Source organism: Rattus norvegicus, chromosome 8 (genome assembly GCF_021556685.1).
Source record: "Rattus norvegicus strain SHRSP/BbbUtx chromosome 8, alternate assembly SHRSP_T2T, whole genome shotgun sequence".
Lineage (NCBI taxonomy): Eukaryota > Metazoa > Chordata > Mammalia > Rodentia > Muridae > Rattus > Rattus norvegicus.
The window spans coordinates 77,094,590-77,115,444 of NC_141541.1; the positions used below are offsets into that span (position 1 = coordinate 77,094,590).

Here is a 20,855-nt window from a genome sequence, read left to right on the forward strand (position 1 = left end):
GCTGGTCGTTGTACCACCCTAAGAAGGGAGTAATGAAATACATGGCATTTATATGGGTGGCTATGCTGTTCGTCATTTTTCATCTAGGGGATGCTTATTGGAGGAGACGTGTGAAATTGCAGAGGGTATTTTTTCTCTCTTAAAGATAAGCCCCTAGCGTATTAAATATTCATCTGTTTTAGAGGAACGCTGTACCAGTTTTTGCGCCCCCCCCCCATTTCCCCGATTCTTTCGTGGAAATATATTCTGATGTCTACGATACGTATTGTTCTCATAAAATGCGCCTCACTGCAACTGGTCCCCTGAGCAAAACTTGAAATCTTCATGAACAGCTGTTGAGAGATATGGAGAAAAGAGTGTTCTTCAGCCTTTCCGGTCACATCTGAGCAGATATCTCCTGGCTGAGCTTGGGGCTTTGATCCAACCCTCCCCACCGTGTGTGTGTGTGTGTGTGTGTGTGTGTGTGTGTGTGTGTGTGTGTGTGTGTGTGAGTGTGTGTGTGTGTGTGTGTGTGTGTGTGTGTGTACGCACGCGCGCGCGCAGATACATGTCACTCCCAGAGAACAGACGTATAACTCTTTTTCTCAGACGCTGTCCACTTTTTGTTTTGTCTCGTTTTGTTTTGTTTTGTTTGAGACATATTTGTGGAACTTACAATTTGGTGAGCCTCAGAGGTCTGCCTGTCTTTGTCTGCCTGTCTTTGCCTCTCCAGTGCTGGGCTTACAAGTGTATGCCACTGTAACCTTTTTTTTGTTGTTGTTGTTGTTGTTGTTCATTATCTTTTAAACACCAGTTCTGGGATCTAACTCCCATCTCCATTTTTGCAAGGTATGCACTTTACCAACTGAGCCATCTTCCCTGCCCAGCCTTCTGTCTTCTAAAGGGCTTATTTTTCTCGGCCACTTTTTATCCAAAGGTGCTATTCTGGGTTTTTGTATTGTATTTCCTGGCTTCGCTGAGTTGAAGAGGCAAGGGAAATAGAAACCTCTCTTCTAAAGATACAGTCAGGAAAGCCCAGGCCCCTCCCTGGAGGGGTAGCAGAGGTGAGTGACATGGTCCTAAGGAGAAGGTGTCGCGGTCCCCCCTGCTGGGTAGGGCTAATCAGGTGGTGGTAGCAGCTATGAGGATGAAAAGGTGGGTAGTATGGATGGGGGTGGATGAGTATTTAAAGCCACACATGTGAGCAACTCCCTCCCCTCCCTTGAGTGTACTTCTAGGTGACCCCAAACAGTAATACAACAGTGGCAGTAGCAGCAACACGTGAGTGCTTATCTGAAATGCAAACACACGCTGCTTCAGATTGATGGGGCAGGGGAAAGGCATGACCTCTTCAAGCACTGTCTTGTCTCCTTGGGATTTCCTAGCCGGTGAACAATACCTGGGTGGGAGTAGAGCTTGGAGATATGGGGTTGAGAGGCATACATTAGATTTCTACCTGGAAAGAGCCTACAGCTGAGAGTGGGGATAGCCTGGAACAGTTTTGATGTTCAAGATGAGTATGAGCCCATAAGTCAAAAGTGAGGGGCTGGGGGAGCTTTTGAGTCAGATAAGAAAGACCTTGTCTGGTCACCAGCAGAGAGACCTATGAGCAGAATTTGAGCCAGCTTTTACAGTCTTTATCTGGTTAGTACTGTCCAGCAAGGACCACTGCAAAGGGGAATAAAACTGGATGATCACTGCGGAGCGCCCAATAAAGATTTATTTATATGCTCTGGTGAGATAAGAACACTGGCTGCTTTGCACAGGACCTGAATTCAGTTCACTGCAGCCTCATTGGGTATCTCACAATTACCTGTAACTCCAATTCCAGGGAATCTGACACCCTCTTCTGGCCTCTGTGGGCATCCATACTTGTGGTACATGCACAGACACATGAAAAGTCTTTTGCAAAAGTGTTTTAAAACGAAAGTCGAGGTAGATATGGGTTCATAAGAGGACTTCTATTTCTGTGTTCCTTGCAGCCCGAAGAACACTGCTCTTCACCTCCATGAATCAAATGACTATGTTTTTTCCTAAGGAAGCTGCTTACCTTCCTGACCACCAACAATGCTGGTTCTATAGTTTTGTGCCAGGCAATGTGCTCAGGACCACTTGTACACTCTGCGTGGTCAGAAAAATAATGACATCAAAGATGTCACCTCCCAACCCTCAGGACCTGTGAGGAGGTGACCTTGGAAAGGGCCATTGCAAATTTGATCCAACAGGGACCTGGCCATGGGGTGGGGCCCTGAATTTTCTGGGTGAGCACAGTGTCACCGAAGAGGCTGGAGATTAAGGTGAAATGAGAGGATTTGAAGACAAAAGGAGAGGCTTCACCCAAGTACACAGATGTGCAGGCACCCACTCTCATGTGAGAACATGCACTTACACATGGACTTAGACACATGCACACACACATGCACCCATGTGTGCACCCACAAGCATGAAAAGTAGGAAAAGGAGAATAGTTTCTGTCAGAGAACAAGAATGAGGTCTGACACCCTCATGTTCAGTGTCACCAAGCCCAGCACAGGCTCTGGCTACAGAATCTTAAGACAGCAGGTATTTTGCCCTTTGGTACATGGTACAGCTCCATGCTCAACATGTCTAGTATGCAAAGTCTTACTAATACGCCCATTGGGCAGGTGAGAGAAAGGGCTCAGAAAGACAGAGGAAGCCCCCTTGCAACAGAGCTGCTGTCCCCAGGCAGTAGTGATTCATTCTCAGGTCCAAATTTAGAAACCCCCCCCCACTGAGGAGTATCACTTTAAACACTGATGTCTTGAGTCTATGCCCCAAGTCATACAGCTTCCTTTTAGCCCATCTCTCCAATTCTACCAGGCTGGAGGAACCAGCAGATAGGTTCACGGTGGGACATGGCCTGAGGGAGTCAGAAAGCTGGTGATGAATCTCTTGAGTTTCCCCCTTTCTTTGTTAAGTACTATTGATGTATGCTGTTTTCTTCTTTCTGGGGCTTTTGGCAAAGAAGGAAGTTGCCGAGGGTGATGCTGAAGGAGAACAGAAAGTGGTTCCAGCATCCAGAGTACCTTCAGTAGCTGATGGAGAAGCCAAAAGGGGGAATACTTTTCTCATGAAATGAGTAGGGGTTAAACCCACCTCCAATATTAACAGAGAAACAGGAAAGCTACAAAGGACTTAAAAGGCTGGAAAAAGCCCCAGAGTGGCCCAGCCATGGTGTTCTTCTCTCCTGAGTGAAAAGGACAAGGAACTGGCCAAGGACTCAGAGAAAATGTGTATCCTCTCTGGAGCAAGGCTTCATCCCCATCAGAAATTAACATTGCAGAGCCTGGAGAGGGGGTGGCTAAGGCACAGAGACACTATCCCAGGGGTGCTTCTGGGAGGCCTAAAGGCATCTTCAGAACCCGGAAGAGAAACACTCCAGACTGAATGATTTTGACCACTAAAGTCAGGCTAGGGACCAAAAGAAGACTAGACTTGCTTCAAAGCTGTATCTAGACTGTAGGAGTGAGAATCTGGAAATGCTGGTTAATGACAGAGGAAGGCTAGGTTCAACTCCATTGGTGCCTGAGTCTTTAAGCAGCCACCTCCTGTTAGATGGGGGCAGCTGGAAGATGATGTCTAGGGCCATCTTCTTCCTTGGCTGAAAGGATTCATTCACTTCACAGCTTCTTTTCTAATGTGAGAGCCACATTAGAGCCATGGGGAGAGCCACAGGGAGAGCCATGGGGTGGCATAAAGGCTGTTGAGGTGGGAGGAGGGAAGGGCATCAGTGAGGGTAGCTGGATGTAAAGCACATGGACTACATGCCCACTAGCACACAGGAAGCGGTAAGTTTCATCTCCAGTATCACCAATATAATTATGACAATAACAGCAAGATAAGAAGAACCACATAGGAATGGTAGAAAGAAATGGGTGCTTAGTGAAAAGTTACTACAAGAGGAGTGTCCAAGCTGGACACAATCTAATAAGTTATCTCTTTAGCTTGTCAGTGGATGGGTTTGTACATGGTGGCTCAAAGTCGCTTGCCCAAACACAGCTAGTGTCTCCCAAACCAGGATTGAAACTCAGTGTTTTGATTTTGAGTCCAGACTCCCTCCCTCTCTCCCGTACTTCCTCTCTCCCTCCCTCCCACTGGGCTGTCTCCTGGGGGAGTTGTCATATGCACTGTGTGATAGTTAATGACATGGAAAGATGTCCAGGAGATACAGCTAGCTCAGTAGTGCAGACTGCGAGATCATTTATTTACTCCAGAAATGTGAAATGATATCATATTCCATTGGATCACCAGGTAGCTACCTCCAAATTTTGAAGTTCCAGTTACTGTAAAGATCCTTTCAGTTAATCTGCATGTCTCATGTTTTCTACCAGAATTCTGGGTATTATTCATGAATACTAACTTAATGCTAGGCTTTTCTGACTCCCTTGGTGGAACTTTGTCAGAAGGCTGTTGCTAACCCTTATAGAGGGCAGTAGGTGGACATCAGGGCATATCTAGAAATGTTGGTGGAGCAACTGCTGTTAGGACTGGTGTTGCAGGTAACTACAGAAGGCATGGATTATGAGGAAGCTGTATCAAAAAAAGGAGAAAGGACTGTCAGTAGGGTGGATGTATGTAGAGTTAGGCTGCTGCCTCCTTGGAGGGCTCTGAGTGCCAGGTTAAAATGTTAGTGCTATAAAATCAAGCCAGCCATCATTTCAGACCAAATGGAAGAGGACCTCAGGAGGCCCCACCCCTCTCTGAGAACTTTAGACAGTTGGTGGCTGCTGGGGAGGGAGAGTCAGTTTTCTTCAGCGGTTTGGCCTCTTGTAGGCTGTCCATGCTCCTCCAGTGATGGCCTTACATCCATGTATATATGGGTAACACTGACTGGACTCAGTAGGTTATAAAAGGAGAAAGAGAAGAGAGGGACAGAGACAGAGGCAGAGACAGACAGACAGACAGAATATGAAGCTTAGAAAGGAGTGTGAGAAAGGGAATAGTCTGGAGATAAGTTGAAAGGAAGGAATGGGGAGGATATATTCAAAGTACATCACATAAACATGAAAAAAATTAAGAAGAGATAAATAAAATAAAGGTACTGAGTTCCACAGACTATGAAGGCCCTAACTTAGTGGTAGCAGTGGAGGTGCTGTGTGCAAAACAGCTTCATAAATGCAGGGAGAAATTAAATGAAGACTGTGATTAAGATGTTGCTTTTTCAGCATAGATGTGGAAAGTTCCCTGATTGGCCCTAGGTTGTGACACGCTATCGCCACCTGGTGGTCACATGACCAAATTGTAGGTCTAAACTTCAGCTTCTACAGGGCTAAAAGGCAGAAAACTTGTCAGTGTTAAAAAATCCTAGTCAAGTTGTCTGCATCCCCTGAGAGTTTTAAAAGTCTATAAATATCTGCATAAGAACTGAATATTTCATATTTATCTGAGTGTCTTAGTGATGTAGGCATTGCTGCTTTGAGGAACTCAAAATCATTCAAATATAGCAGATAGAAAAAAAATATCTCCAGGAATACACAGATCTCTGAGTCCAGCTGGAAGTTGAGAAGACTCAACAGCTTTGAGCCTTGTAATGAAGGGATAAAAAGACTTTTTAAAGCATCCCTGGCAGGTCGATGTCTAACAGACTTAACTGCTAAGAAGAAAGTGAGCAATGATTCTTCCAAAAGTTCTCTTTTCGACTGATTCCGCAGCCTGACTCATTGCCATTGCAAGGGCTGCATCTGGAACCGAGCTGTGGCTGATTCTGTGACTTACTTTTGTCACTGTGTCCAATTGGACAGAATTGACAACTATGGCTTTTTGTGGCTCTCTCTTGTAAATCCAGGGAGGGCTGGTCCTAAGATGAGGGGAGCATGCTATCTTCCCATGTGTACGGCGAGGGGGCTGTGGGAACAAAGGCAGAAACATTCAGACAGGCGGAAGGGCTGACAGACACACTGCTTCAGTGTGGCAGAGCGGCCACTGTGCTAGGAATCGTGAGGTTAAGGCCTTCCTCTGGCTTTACCCCTGAGCAGCTCTGTGACTTTGGACACAGCGATTGATCTCTCTGAGGTCATATATTCCTCTCCTGTATCCCTTGTTTTTAGATTTGTTCTCCTGTAGCATCATGATGCCTTAGGGCCAAAATCTGCACATGAGTATAAGTGCAGGAGGAAGCTAGACGTAGGTGTCAGATTTCCTGGAGCTGGAGTTATGAGCCATCCAACATGGATGCTTGGAACTGAACTCAGGTCTTCTGCAAGAACAGTATGTGTGCTCTTGCCCATGAACCATTTCTTCTGCCCAAGGACATGCAATTTCTTCAGGAGAGTGCCAGGGATGCGTAAAGCTGACTTCTTACTTTCCGTTCCTCCTCTCCCTTCCTGACAGTCCCTTTTCTTCCTCTCCTTCCTCCCTCCTCTCATCCCAGCTCCTGCTCCATCTCTTTCTGCTCATAATCCTGGACTCCTCTTCAGCACCAGCACTGTGAAAGGCAAACAGTGAATTAGCCTACTATTCCAAGGGACTTACCGGTGCACATACATGTAATAGCCATTCAGTGGAAACTGTTCCATCAAACATGTCAAGAGCACTGTTAGGGAAGATTGTAGCTGTTTGTCAAGGTTCCCAGGGGCCCCAGAAGTAAACAGTTTTCAAAGAGCTTCCATTTTAAAAATAGGAAAAGCTTCCGACCTTCTGTTTGCTGTGGTTCTTCTCCCATTGGGCAGACTGTGCTTTCTTACGTCAGACGGAGGCATTCAAGGACTTGTATCTGAAGGCAGCTCCCTGTATAGAGAGAACAGTCTCAGAGCACAGCCTCAGGCTGGGGGAAGATTTTACTGCTTAAGCTCTCTAACCTTACAAAAGTTACTTAATCTTTCTGGGCTTTATATTTTTTTTAATCTGTGAGTTAATTAAAAAAACCTATAAACTACAGAGAATAATTGTGGATTTCAATGAGATCGCTGCAGATGCCTCATTAATCTTTATAACGTTAATGCAAATGTTAACTGTAGCTTCAGTGTTGGTCCTGAACTTGTGTGACATAGAACTGGCTGCTTCCAGGTTTGACAGGATAATGCACCCCGACTTTCTGCTTGCTGGGATCCACTTCTCTCCACAGTCCTCTTTCCTTTTTATTTACACAACCTCCAGGGTTCTCCAGGGTGGGGGTGAGATTCCATATCTCTCACCTGTTTTGCAAGTTCAGATTTGAAGAGGTATTTATTTGGGGTAAAGTTTCAAAACCACTCTTGTGGTATCAGTCTGCAGTGAAGGCCCAGGATTGAAGAAGGAATTTGATAAAGTACCAGACGATATTGAAGCACAGCCGTTATAAAGCCACTGAAATACTCTTGAGACAGAGGGGACCAGGGTATACACAGCCATTTTTGAACTGTGGAGAAGATGGGACTGTCATTCTAGCAGGAAATCACCCCAACAGATGACAGCGAGAGCTGCATCCACAATCAAATTTCAATTGGTAGCATTTTCCTGGCCGAGAGCTGAGGAAGGCTGACTTGCGCGGCTCAGTGCCTGGCATGGTACTGAAGCTACTCCCTTGGCAGAAGCGACAGGAAGGAGAAAGGAATAGGAACTATTATTCTGACAACACATGAGTGTCATATTGCAAGTTGACAGCAGTTTGGTTTTTGGAGCTTGGGAAGAGGGCATAGAGAGGGCCAGGATTCTCAGAGGGTGTCAAGGAATCTTGGGGTGTTGGATAGGGGGATTCAGTGTGGTGTGACATAAGCAAGGTTCCCCATCTGTCTTTATGAGGATTCTCTGCTGTTCATAAGCAGCCCAGTTATCTTTGTTTTAGTTGACACATAATAGTGCTGGATGCTCTTAGGTGTTGTATTTCCCCGTGTGTGAGCAGAAAATAGTAAGGCATGCTTTGGTATTGATTGGCGCATGGAATTTGGGGAGAGAGGCTTCTTGGAAAGGGCTCAGCACCACTGTCAATTTCTGTCCTATCTTTTTCATTCTCGAAACATCATTCTTTAGACTTCTAGGTTTCCTTAGCTTTTAATGGGGACACTCTATTGGATCTGCAGACCCACTGTAGAAAGACGTGTTCCTTTAGGCTTTACTGATCCAGACTATGCAAGAACCATGTCTGAGATGAACCAAGAACAGCAAGGTGGCTCTTACTTCTCTGGAGGGGAAGGCTTGGTAGAGCCAATTTGTATAGACTCACAGGACTTATATAAGGAGAATGGGAGCTGGGGTGTGTGTGTGTGGATTTGTTAGCATTCTGCTTGATAACCTAGTGAGAACCCACTCCTGTCTTTTCCCTGAGCAGGACCCCCTTAAGTCAGGTGTGCTACCTCTCCACCCACAACCTCCCTAGTTGATCCGATGTATAGCATGTTATTTCATCGGAATGGTACCCATATCCCATGGTCACTTAGGGTTGGAGGATTCAGGAAGAGAATGGATGTTAGTAATGCCTCTGAAGTTCCTAGGAAACCTCATCGTTGTGTCAGGAAAAGCGGCAGCTCACACATAGTGCAGATGGCTTTCTCCATATATTTTTAATGTGAGAAAGGTCATGGATCCTACCCAGGCTGGCCTTCAGACCTCAGTGGATGAAATATCCAGTAGTAAAGTGTTCCAGCATTGAATTGGGGGGGGGGGCTGTACTTTTTAGTTACATAGGTATTTAACTTGCCTCACCATTGACTGAGCCCACTCACTGATTAGTTTCCTGAGGCACAATCCTGGGCAAGCCATCGCATTTCAGCTAAACCTCGGTTTCTCCAAGGGAATCATGGAAATCAAGTCCCCTCAGGGAGAAAGGAATGACAGGTGAAATACCCCCTGTGGTTCATGGTTCTAAGCCCCCAGAGAGATTAGCTGTGACTGTCAATAAGACGCAGGATGCCTCTGAGCTGAGAAGGTGATAAAACTCTCCCGTGGTGAACTAGGCAAGCAAGCTCTGCTCCAGAGAAAACCAGCAGCCCTGATTCCAGACCCAGCTATGCAGCTTCTTTGCTCCATACCTGCCCTCTCCCACACAGGTCTGGTCCTCAGTATCTACCCTCTTCCCTTAGCATCCTTCCCCGACCCTCAAGCATAGAAAATACATACCTAGAATCATTTTGACTTGAAGATTAGAATCATGTCCATGGGTGATTGGTTGGTACTATTTGCTTGCCTCGCCTAATTTTATATATTCTAGAATCTTCTAAGGCTCTTACATGGAGGGATTTCTGGCTTTTGGTATGGTGGATTGCCTCTGAGTAGGCACAGGTAGACTCTTACCATGATACACAGGTCTAGATGTTATGAGCCCCAACCAGTCGGTACCTACTAATACACTGACATTTCTGGCTTCTTTTACCAGTTTGATTTCTGCATCACCTCCCTGAGACATAGTCATGTGCACACATAAGTAGGCACATAGACTGATAGTTAAATGAAAATATCAGGTAGAATTTCAGAACAGTCATGGATGAAATTACATTAGCAACGCTGCCTTCCACTGATACCTGTAGCCATGGACCCTGATTTATTATGACTCTACATTGTGGAGTACAGTTCAACGCTAAAATGATGATGATGGGGAAAGCGTGTAATGGCATGTGAACTTGTAAATTATCAGCTGTCTTCTTTCTCATCCTACAGTTATGCCGCATCCATCACCTGATGCTGGACACTCAGCAAGCCCGAATCTATGGACAAGAAACGGCTTTGTCAGAGTGGGCCTCTATAGGCAGGCTTGCATATCTTTTGAATTACTGTCTGCTGTTTGAGCTCACTTTTGACAGTTCTTGAGTGAGTAATATCTGTAGGTGACATAGTGGTTACTGAGGAATATTGATGGGTTTACAAACACACACACACACACACACACACACACAATTACTATATATATATTTTTTTTCCAACAACCTTTGATAGGAACATGAATTAGCATTACCATTTTATAGACATGGCAACCTCAGTGACACAGTTGGTGATCAGAGAAGGGACTCGTATGGATCATCTTCTACCTTAGAAACTATTCCATAGTACTATATCTTCAAGATCGGATAGGGGTGTGTGTGTGTGTGTGTGTGTGTGTGTGTGTGTGTGTGTGTGTGTGTGTGTGTAGAGATCAGAGATCCATGTCAGATGTTTTCTTCTCTTGTTCTCCATCTTATTTATAATATAGGGTCCCTCACTGAATGAGGTCCCTCACTGAATGAAGTCCCTTACTGAATGAGGTCCGTCACTGAATGAGGTCCCTCACTGAATGAGGTCCCTCACTGAATGAGGTCCGTCACTGAATGAGGTCCCTCACTGAATGAGGTCCGTCACTGAATGAGGTCCCTCACTGAATGAAGTCCCTTACTGAATGAAGTCCCTCACTGAATGAGGTCCGTCACTGAATGAGGTCCCTCACTGAATGAGGTCCGTCACTGAATGAGTTCCCTCACTGAATGAACCCAGGACTTTCCAAATTGGCCAGGTTCATCGGCTCCAGGGAAGCTTCTGTCTTCATCTGCCCAGCACTGGATGTGTGACCCCACAATTAGGTTTTATGTGGGTGTTGGTCTTTGAATCTGAACGTAGGCCTTTATGCCTACATGGGAAACATTTGTAGTAAGGCAGTCACCTCCCTAGCTCCGTTAATTGTGTCCTAGATCATTTAAGCTCCTCCATTTTCAGGTCCGTCCAAAATGAAAACTCTCAGGAGACTCAGACACTCCCTATCAATGAACCATTTTTCAATCACAACAGAAAGCTAAACCTGATGAAAAGAGTTTGGTTAGAGCTGATCCCTCGGTGTGGACAGCTGCCCAAGCTGGTGGCACGTGCTCAGTATATACTTACTTCATTGTCTGGGCACGCTCAGATGTAGCACTGTCCCAAGAACACACACCATTACCTCCATCGGGCACACAGCCTAGATGTACCAAGGCGAGATAGGATGGTATTTTGGAACATGATGTGAAGTTTCCTGATTGGAAATGTTCTTGAACTAAAATATCTTTCGTGACAAGCTTTTTTGTGGTTATAAAAAAAGATCAGTATCTCTCAGGTTACCCGATCTGCTAATTACTCCGGATTCAGATCAGGTATTTGTGGGTGAAATTAGCAATATCCCCTGGCTTTTGACAAGGGGCCCTGATGGAAAGAGACAGGCTCGCTGTAAGTGATGAGGAAGAAAAGGAGAGGAGCATCTTCAGGGTGAGCTTTTTATCTTCCAGGTTAAACGGTGGCTTAATGTCTGATGATGTTAAGCCAGGGAGAAGAATGAAGAGGAAAAGTGAGCCACTTCCTTAGGAAGCAAGCAGCATCTTGGGGGTGCTGGGGGGGTTAGGTTTCATTCAAGGAGCTATGACGTGCGCTAAGTCATCTTTTCATCTTGTGTGGGAGGACCTGTGAGAGCTGGTTATTTTCCAATTAACAATGGGTAAGAGATGGTTCCTGAATCAGAGGCCCTGGTTTACCTATTTATAGGTACTGGGCTGTACTTAGCTGCGCCTCCTTGTCTATTTCTGCGTGGTACTCTACACCTGCCGTGCGCTGAGGTCCTAGGATGACTCAGGTAGACTCTGAGGAAAGCTCTTTCTACAGTGGGCCGTGCTCTTCCCATGGCTTCCTGCTGCAGGGGTCAGCGCACACGTGAATGTTGAGTGCCTTTCCCCCTTGCATGCTCCTTGCTCATCCCTACCTCTGTTCCCGAATGCTAGAGAGTATAGCAGGCCTGCATCCCTTTGTTCTCCAAAGTACGCAGTCTTCGGTTGACTCGGAAGCTCCCCGCATCAGCAAACTGGAGTCAGAGAGAAGATATCTGTGAAGAACTGGGAGCTGGCTGGACCATAGCAAGTTCTCAAGAGTTATTGACTCAATAAAAACAGACTACCCCCCACAAAGGAGCGAGCTGCATAGCCGTGTGGACATAAGGTAGGTTAAAAATAACACGTGGTGAAGTGCTAGGGACTGGCACGATGCCCCGGGAGGTAAAGACACTTGCCACCAAGCCTGACAATTTGACTCTTAGGACCCACAGGTGGAAAAAAGCTAGCCAACTCTTTTCACACTCATGTTGTGGCATATGTGGGTCACCTCCTCAGCACCCCAAATAAACAAGTAAACGTAATATAAGAAGAACAGTAACATGTCTTTGCCAAGCTTTAGTTACCTCACTGGAGGAATAGTGCAGATTGCTCAGCCCACTTCCAAGTATTGGGGCGGGGCTTGAAGACACATCCTGGCTGATCTCCAACTGGGAGGATGAATCAGTGAGGAAGACATGGTTTTGCCCTTCATCTGGAGTAGTAAAGAACTCCAGGCTGTCACTCTGGGCACTCTGGGGATCACATCTGTGCAGCTGGAATTTCTCATCCCACACTCTAGACAAAGCTTTGGCCTCTGAGGCTGATACGTGATCATCATTAGTAGGGATGGTGGTCATGGCAAATTCTTTGGAAAGGCATGAGTAAGTTCTTAAGGAGCTGGTTTTTCTTGTTCTCTAGGCTTGAAATTTGTCTCAGAAAGGGAACATGATCCTGCCTCAGTTTCCGATGCCACTGCTCTACATTTAATGGCTTCTACTGATCTAGTATAGAAAGGAGAAAATTGTGTTGGTTCCCGTTCCTCCCTTCCACTAATTAGTACTGGGTGGCAGCCACTAGGCAAGCTGGGACCATTGCTGTGTCACAACATACATGACAAAAACAACTTAAATAAGGAGGGGTTAGATTTGGCTCCCAGTCCTCCATGAAGTCGTGGCAGCAGGAGCCCAAGAAACTTCCAGAAACATAGAGTAGTGAAGGCTGGTCCTCAATTCACTTTCATTTGCATTAATCTAGAACCCCAACCCATGGGATGGTGCTATGGGTCTTTTGACCCCTGTTAGCCTAATCTAGAAGCTGCCCCCACAGACACCTTCAGAAGCCTGTCTTCCAGGTGATTCTAAATTCTGTCAGGTTGACAATAAGTATTAACCTGTCACTGTAGATGAGAGGCAAAGATCAGCAGGCGCCTTTTAAACCTATGCACAAATGAGGAAGGCTGGCGAGGCATGAGGGATGGCTATTTGTCTCCTCTGTCTGTTCCCAGGGCCTTTGATCTCACGTATGTCTTGCATCTTGATTCTGAACAACAACTACAACAATAAACAACAGTAACAAGCAAACAGTGGTGTGTTAAAGGCAGGGATGAGATGCCCTACGACCCAGATACATTGTGCAGCAGTTTCTGACAAATATCCTATCTAGAAATTTTAATGCTGCCATTTGATTGTAAGGTTACTATATCACTTCATGTACACAGAGAGCTGCATACAATAAGAAGATATCTCCTCTATAGATAAGGCATAGAGGGGCTAACATACCTCCCCAGGTCACACAGCTCTATGGGTGTCATGTCCTGAACGCAGCTGTCTCAGCTGCATGTGTCATGTGACTTTATCTATATTCATGCCAAATGGGGCTAATTTTATTGCCTTGGGAGGAGTCAGTTCTTTGTGTTTTTTTGTTTGTTTGTTTGTTTGTTTGTTTGTTTTTTATTTCCCTCTATTCCCATTTGGCCAAAGTACTCAGATTTCGTCATTTATTTATGTCCCCAAATATATACTGAGTACTAACTTAATTAATAACTCCATTATTGTTCCCATGTAACAATGTGGGATTTTTTTTCTTTCTTTTGGTTTTCTGGCGCTTGGAAAAGGATAAATGGTGCTCTGCCTTGGAACGTATTGATCATATGATAGTGTGGGTGATTTAGAGGGAGCTGGAGGTCCTGACAACACTGCCCAAGCTCCTTTGTATGAACAGCCTCGCCCCTCTCACTGTTCCTCATAGAAAATAAACAACTTAAAGCTGAGTCTTCACTGTGCATATCTTACATGCTGGAACATTCTTTTATAAAAACAACTCTTTGGAGTTGGGGAGATGACTTTGTAGGGGAAAATGCTTGCCGCAGAAGCACGAGGACTTGCGTTCAATACCAGACTAACACATCTGGAATCCCAGCTCCAGGCAGCAGAGGCAAAGGGATCTCTTGGGATACCACAGCAGAATCAGTGAGCCCCAGCTCATGAAGAAACCTTTCCCCAAATAAGAAGGTGGAGAAGTGTTTGAAAGGTTACCTAATGTTGACCTTTAGCCTCACACACATACATGTACACATACAAACATGTACACATGCACGCATTCATGCAAATTTTTGCTGTGGCTAGCTCTAAGCCATAGGCACATGATCTTGACAAGGAGATTTAACATTAACATTAAAATGGGGTGCGTTGAGAAGAAGGCAGATCTAATGGGTCTTCAAAGGCCCGAACCTTGGCTGTAGTTCATTCCCTAGACCAAATGATGGGCTTTAGAATACCACAGCCACACATTTTCCTCCTTCCTAGACTCCATCTAGCACCTAGGGTCCTGGGCTTCCAGTTCACTTTTCACTCCCATGAACTCCTACTGGGCCGTTCTCTGGCATCGATCTCTCTAGTCCCTGGGGGAAGATAATAGAGAGGAGCCCAAGCTTCCATGGAGCCGGCTCTTCCAGGACCAATTTCTGACTCATAGACTGTAGGGGGTGCTGGCCTTGTAGGGAGAAGGAAGCTTCTCTTTGTTTCTGCTTAGCAGGAACCACGTGGAGAACTCACTGTTCCAAGCAGCTGTCTCAGTGTTCGAGCATTTGAAAAAGACAATAAAGCAAACAGACAGAATACTCTAGAATTAGCCTCAGAGTGGCAAGAGCAGACATTTAAACATCTTTAATACATCTCCTCTGCCTGCCCCACCTGCTTGTTTTCCCTTCTTCACAACCCAGTGATGAGTGGGAAGGGTCCTTTGGCTTTTGAGCATCTCATGGGATTTTGTTTTCTTTTGCAATAGTTCCTTCTGGAAAAGTTAGGAAGGAGAAGTGTGACCAGTTGCAGCTGGGTCCACATCCTGTGGACTGTTCTGAGAAGTCCACAGTGTTATTTGTTCATCAGTTCTGCTTTCCAGAATGCAGAACATGGGACAAATGCATAGGTATACCAGGGCCATTCATCCCTGCTGTGGCTTCATTCAAAGGCTAGGGAGTTGCTTTCCCAGGGTTCTGGAGAAGAGAAGGCACTGCTGTTGGGAGGTAACTGAATCCAGTCTCTTGACCCACTGACTCTCTACAGCTGATGTCTCTAACACATTGTCAAGTTGCTGCTGGTGTTGGGTAAATTAAATATTATTGGATCAAGTGGTGATTTTGTTTCCCTTCAGACCTGATGATGAAGCAGCTCTCAAGCATCACATGGGAGATTTTTGCCCAGTGATTTTCATCCAAGCTCTGTTTATTGTTCAGTAGCCCCAGGATTCTTCCAAAAATCTTCTCATGACCTAAGCCAGAGTTCCCCAAGAACCAGGACAGTTCTTTTTCATTGACTCATTGACTCTCAATCAATCAATCAATCAATCAATCTCAATCTCTTTCTCTCTCTCTGTGCCCCCCCTCTCTCTCTCGCTTGCTCGCTTCCCAGTTTAGAAACTTTTCATGCCTTCTCTTGAGTTGTCTTTGTCTGGTGCTAAGCTTATGCCTGAGGAAGACATATTTCTTCTGACATTGAGAAGTGAAATCTCATGCATCACTAATGTGCCCAAAGAAAGACTTCTTGTCCAGACTGACCTCCTTCCCACAGTGCACAGTGCCAGGGGCAGGGCCATTATTATGTCCATATCTCAACATGTGTTTTCTGTCAGAACTGACATAATCAAGGCCATTTCTATCAAGACCAACACACCCCATGGAGGCACAGACACAATGGATTCTCCAATCCCAATACTACCAGTATATTCATTCTCTCTCTCTCTCTCTCTCTCTCTCTCTCTCTCTCTCTCTCTCCCCACTCCCTCCCTCTCTCCTTCCTTCCCTCCTTTCCTCCCTCCCTTCCTTCCTCTCTCTGTCTTTCTGTCTCTGTTCTCTGTCTCTGTCTCTCTCTGTCTCTGTCTGTCTCTCTTTCTCTCTCTCTTCCTCTCTCCCCTTCCCTCCCTCTTTCTATCCTCCCTTCCTTAGTTCTCTCTTTATGACGGAGTCCTATGGAGCGTAGTCTGGCCTTGAACTTACTATGTAGTCAAGGAAGATCTCAAACTTCTGATCTTCCTGCTTCTGTCTTCTAAATCCTAAGGCTACAAGTCTTTGCCACCATGCCCAATTCTTGTAGGACTAGAAAGCAAACTCAGAGCTTCAGATGCTAGGCAGGCACTTTACCAACTGTAACTACATCACGGCCCTACTAGCACCATTTTTCCCATTTGAAGAAACACACCAGAATGCCAGGTCATGAGGGAGGCTTTATTTCATGGCTACCTTTAATGTATGAAGTAAGGTTAAGTTTATTGAAGCCTGTAGATTTTGTTCTATTCTTAGAAACAAACAGGGCTTGATACATCTGAAAATGATGAGCCACCTATTATCACTTAGAAATATTGCTTTCTGCTGCAAAGATTCTCCCCAGCCTTGTTGCTCAAAATCTTGGTTGGTATTGAGGTGCTGTGGCTCATGGTGTCTTGGCCATTGAGTTCTCACCTTAGAAACCTGGGTCCCAAAATATGTATGGATCTGAGAATCAGTGGGAGCTGCTTTGAAGAAGAGCAACTGATGGGAGGTCTGGAACAGGCTTGGTTCATCAGTATTGAATCAGCTTGCCTGGTGAGCCGTTGCTTGTGTCAGCCTTTCTCCCATCTCCCTTTATGTAACCTAAAGAGAATGCATTAAAAGGAAAATTACCAAGGACTCCAGAATGATGTCTTGTGGAGGAGAGCTTTGGAATGAGCTGTGAATGTTTTGAAAGTTGGGTTTGGCCAAGAGAAAGGAGGGGGCAAGTTAATAATATCATGGAATTAGGAAGTGAGGGTGTTTCTGAGGAATATGTGGTGTCTGGGGGACATAAAGATTTGAGATCCATCAGTCAACCAGAAATACTTGCTTCATGCCACTGGGTCATATGAGCTCTCTGCAGGCAAGGAGTCTAAGTGACTAAGAAGTGGGTTGGTCTTAGAAAATCTGTTTCCTGGGAACAGATCAGTAAGTGCCATTAAGCCTGAGTGATAATGGCTATGCCCTGCTCTAGACTGGGTCTCCTTGTCCTTAACTCCCTTTGCATAATACTGTGCTTCTGAGGGGATGCTGAAGAACTGCAGAGAGAGCCTACAGTCCAGAGTGCCCAAAGTCATACTCCTACATGTCGCTATAGAGGAAAGTCATGAAACTGAAGGGCTGGAAGAAACGTCATAAAGTACATCGCACCCATTTCCATGTGCAAATCAAGTAATGAAAATTCTGAAGCCAAACCTTTGAGCTGGTGCCCTGTAATTACTAACTGGAGATTGAGATACTCAACAAGGTAATAAAGTCCACTATCAGCTGACAGGCCCACTAAGTCTCTTTGACCCCGCTGGTGGGCGAGCTCTCTGGATGAGGAGCCGTGAAGAAGAAACTGCTGTCTCTCTGGGTGTGTTGGGTCCATCCAGCCTGTGCCAGTTGCAACCACGTCTCCTTTTCTGTGGTGATTATCAGAGTTCATCTCGCTCATCTGGAGGCTGAGGGAGATCGGAAACTGAAGGATGGGCTTGAGACATGGCTCTCAGGTAAAACATTTGCCTTGCAAGTATGGGGACCTGAGTCAGATTCCTAGGGCATAGGTAAAGCCCTACATGGTAGGTTACATCCATAACCCTCATGCCCTTCAGCAGGATGGGAGGCAGAGATGGGAGAATCCCATGGAGTTCATGAGCCAGATAACTTGGACATACTCGGGGGTGAGCAATGGAAGAGCTGGTCCCCAAAATAGGTGAGAAGTGAACCAATGCTTGAGACCATCTGCTGACCTCTACAAAGAGACTGTGGTGTGTGTTTGCTCATGTTCACATACACGAACACGCATCATGTATGCATAAAAGATTTTTAAAAGAAATCATTGGAGGATAAACCACAGTATAAACATATTTGAGTAAGAAATGGGCTCCTCACCACATGGCCTGGGTGATGGAAAACTCCTGGACATGGCATTGAGACCCAGCTTCTGGAAGTACCTGCCTACCCTTCTGGAATCCTCCATCAGGAGTCGCATCCTGAGATCCAGGCCTCCCAGGGGAGGGAGTGGTTTCAGTCCTCTGTATTCTTGTGTCTCCTTCTCTGATATCATTCTTTGTCAGGACATCTTCCTTCCCTTGGGCTGGCTGGCATATTCATGTATCTTCTTCTAGAACCCGGGGGACACCCCGCATCCCTCATCTGTCACTATGCCATGACACGCTAAGGTACCTGTAAGTTCTTGGATCTTAAGTCAGTCTTCTAGCTGAACTTAGAACCTGGTATGAAATATTTATCTAGTAAATACCTATGCTGGATAAACTGTTTCCTTGGCTGACATTTCTACATACATGAGGTCAATAAACAAGGAGGTGATTGCTGTGTGTCTACTGATCACCTCAGCGCCTAGACTGTGCTACTCAGAACACAGGAGGCTGAAAGGAATGCTTGTTAGCTGACTGACTGGCTGATGAATGAATGGGGCATAATAGGACAATTGTTTTGTTTTTCACCCTTTGGGACTGATTGCCACTGTCTCCTGAGCACTTTCTGTCACTTAGAGCTGGCCAGTGAGTCAGCACTTTCTCTGATTTAGTTGCTTGGGAGCTGTAAGAGAATGTGAGGTTTACATGTTAATTTCAGGAGGAAAGAAATCTTGTCATAAATATGTCTTAATATAACGTAATATTCTGTTACTTTTTATTCCTTGTTCATCCTTTTCCTTCAGGGTATTTGGAAAGGGGTGGTGGGGGAGGAGGATGGAAGGCCTCGATTTCTTTTCTTTTCATTTTTCATAATTAGAGAGGAGAGAAGCTGCTGAGAGCTATGGTGAGTGAAATAGCCCGGAGTTTTCACCAGTTCTGTTGATGGATGGCTCTGATGCTGTCATAGCCATGTGTTGGCAGTGAGCCGACCACTAGGGGGCAGCATCCAGAACCCATGTTGGCTTCAATATTTTGGTCTCTCATTAACATCACTCTGCATGCAGTGGGCATTTAATAAATAATTGATGGATTTGAAATAAATGCCTGATACATTTCATCACGAAAGTGGATGTTAGACTTCGGGTCTTTTGAAAGAGTATGTATGTATGTATGTATGTATGTATGAGGTGTGTGTGTGTGTGTGTGTGTGTGTGTGTGTGTGTATCTTTGCAAGTCTGTGTGCACATGTGTAGGTTTGTGAAGCTGTGCAAACATCATTAAAGACAGAAGAGGGCATCATGTATTATCATCAAGTTTCACTCTTCACCTCTCCTATGGAGGTACTCTCCCCCCAACCCCTCCCAGCAAGCCCCAGTAATTCATTCTCTCTCTCTCTCTCTCTCTCTCTCTCTCTCTCTCTCTCTCTCTCTCTCTCCCTCCCCACCCATCCCAGCAAGCCCCAGTAATACTGTCTCTCCCTCCCAGTAGCTAGCTACCAAATGTAGGAATGCCTGAATGCCTGGCTTGTTACATGGGTACTGGGGGTCTGAATTCTGATCCTAGTGATTGATGGATTACTACTTTTTAAGCACTGAGCTAGCGCTCTCTCCAAGCCCATGACTTCACATCTCTGCAGCTTCTGTTTCAGTGGGTGAGTATGATGGTGTCCAGAAAAGGGACACTGAAACTCAAAGTGTCACCAGTCTCTAGCTAGGATTAGTACACGTATTTCTGTAGATACTGTAGGTTATGTGGGTCTGTAGTGAAGAGATGTCTTATGATTGGATGCCTCAGTGTATTTTGATCTGGGGATGCATTTCAGCGCTTCTCTTTGCCTATGAAGCATCATTTGATGTTCAGATAGCATAAGCAGATAATGACAAAGAGCTATGTTCAAGGGACATACTCCCCCAACGAAAGGGAAAAGACACTCAGAACAAAAGGGAAGGCTCACTACTCACTGAGCCCAGCGAGTGCTTGCCTACCCAATGCAGGGCACTTACCTGGGTATCCAGAGGTTAAGCATTCAGTAAAGAGCAGGGACTTCAGGGTTGTTGGCCTGCTTCTGCCTGGCCTACTGTGCACTGTCTCCAGCTTGGAGTTTGGTATCATCATCCTATCAGAATTAGATGATTTCACAGAATGCAAAAAAGGTTTTGGTGTGTGTTGTCAAATCACATCAACTATCTTCATGTATTATAAAGAAACCATAGACCACACCTGGGATTAAAGTAAAAGGATGTGGGCTGGACAGATGGCTCAGTGGTTAAGAGCACTTGCTGCTCTTGCAGAGGACCTCGGTTCAGTTCCCAGCGCACACATGTCATTTCATAACCATTTGTAACTCCAGTTCCAAAGGATCTGGCACCCTCTTCTGGCCTCTGTGAGCACTGCACTCATGTGGTACACATACAGGTAAGAGGGTATGTGCAAGCACATGCAGACACACACATTAAAAATTAAAAATAGACACAAGGGTATACCCAGGTAATGGCTAAGGAGTAACAGCATTTACTCTACTTAACTGCCATCCTGTCCTTTGTGTTCTATTGCTCAGGAAATCAAGTCTTTGCCTCTTCAAAGAGTAAAACCTCCACCAATAAGCAGACCTCCGTTTAACTTAATGCAACAAAAAGGAAAGCAACAGAGGGTAGTTGGAGTGATGGGGATAATTACAGGTGTCAACTTACAGGTAGAGAAGTGACACTTTTACTAAAAGCAATATTTTGCCACTCCATTGACCTTACACAGGCATTCAAAGGGAGATATGGCTCTCTGGGTCATGTTAGTTTCCATAAGCAGCAGCGAAGAGGATTAAAAAGAACCCAAATGAGCCCAAATTCTGCCTGAGTTACTGTTTAGCCTAAATGGAAGTTTAGTCATCTCTGCCTCCTTTCAGTGAAAACCTTGAATCTTTAAATAAGTCACATGAAGTTTAAAAATATAAGCAAGAGCCTTTTTTTGTGTATTTTGGTCTAG

General features: G+C 45.3%; 1 protein-coding gene across 2 annotated transcripts in view; it reads left to right on the plus strand.

Moving 5' to 3' along the window:
- Window positions 1–20,855, plus strand: part of Rora (RAR-related orphan receptor A) — a 733,322-nt gene that overhangs the window by 58,903 nt on the left and 653,564 nt on the right.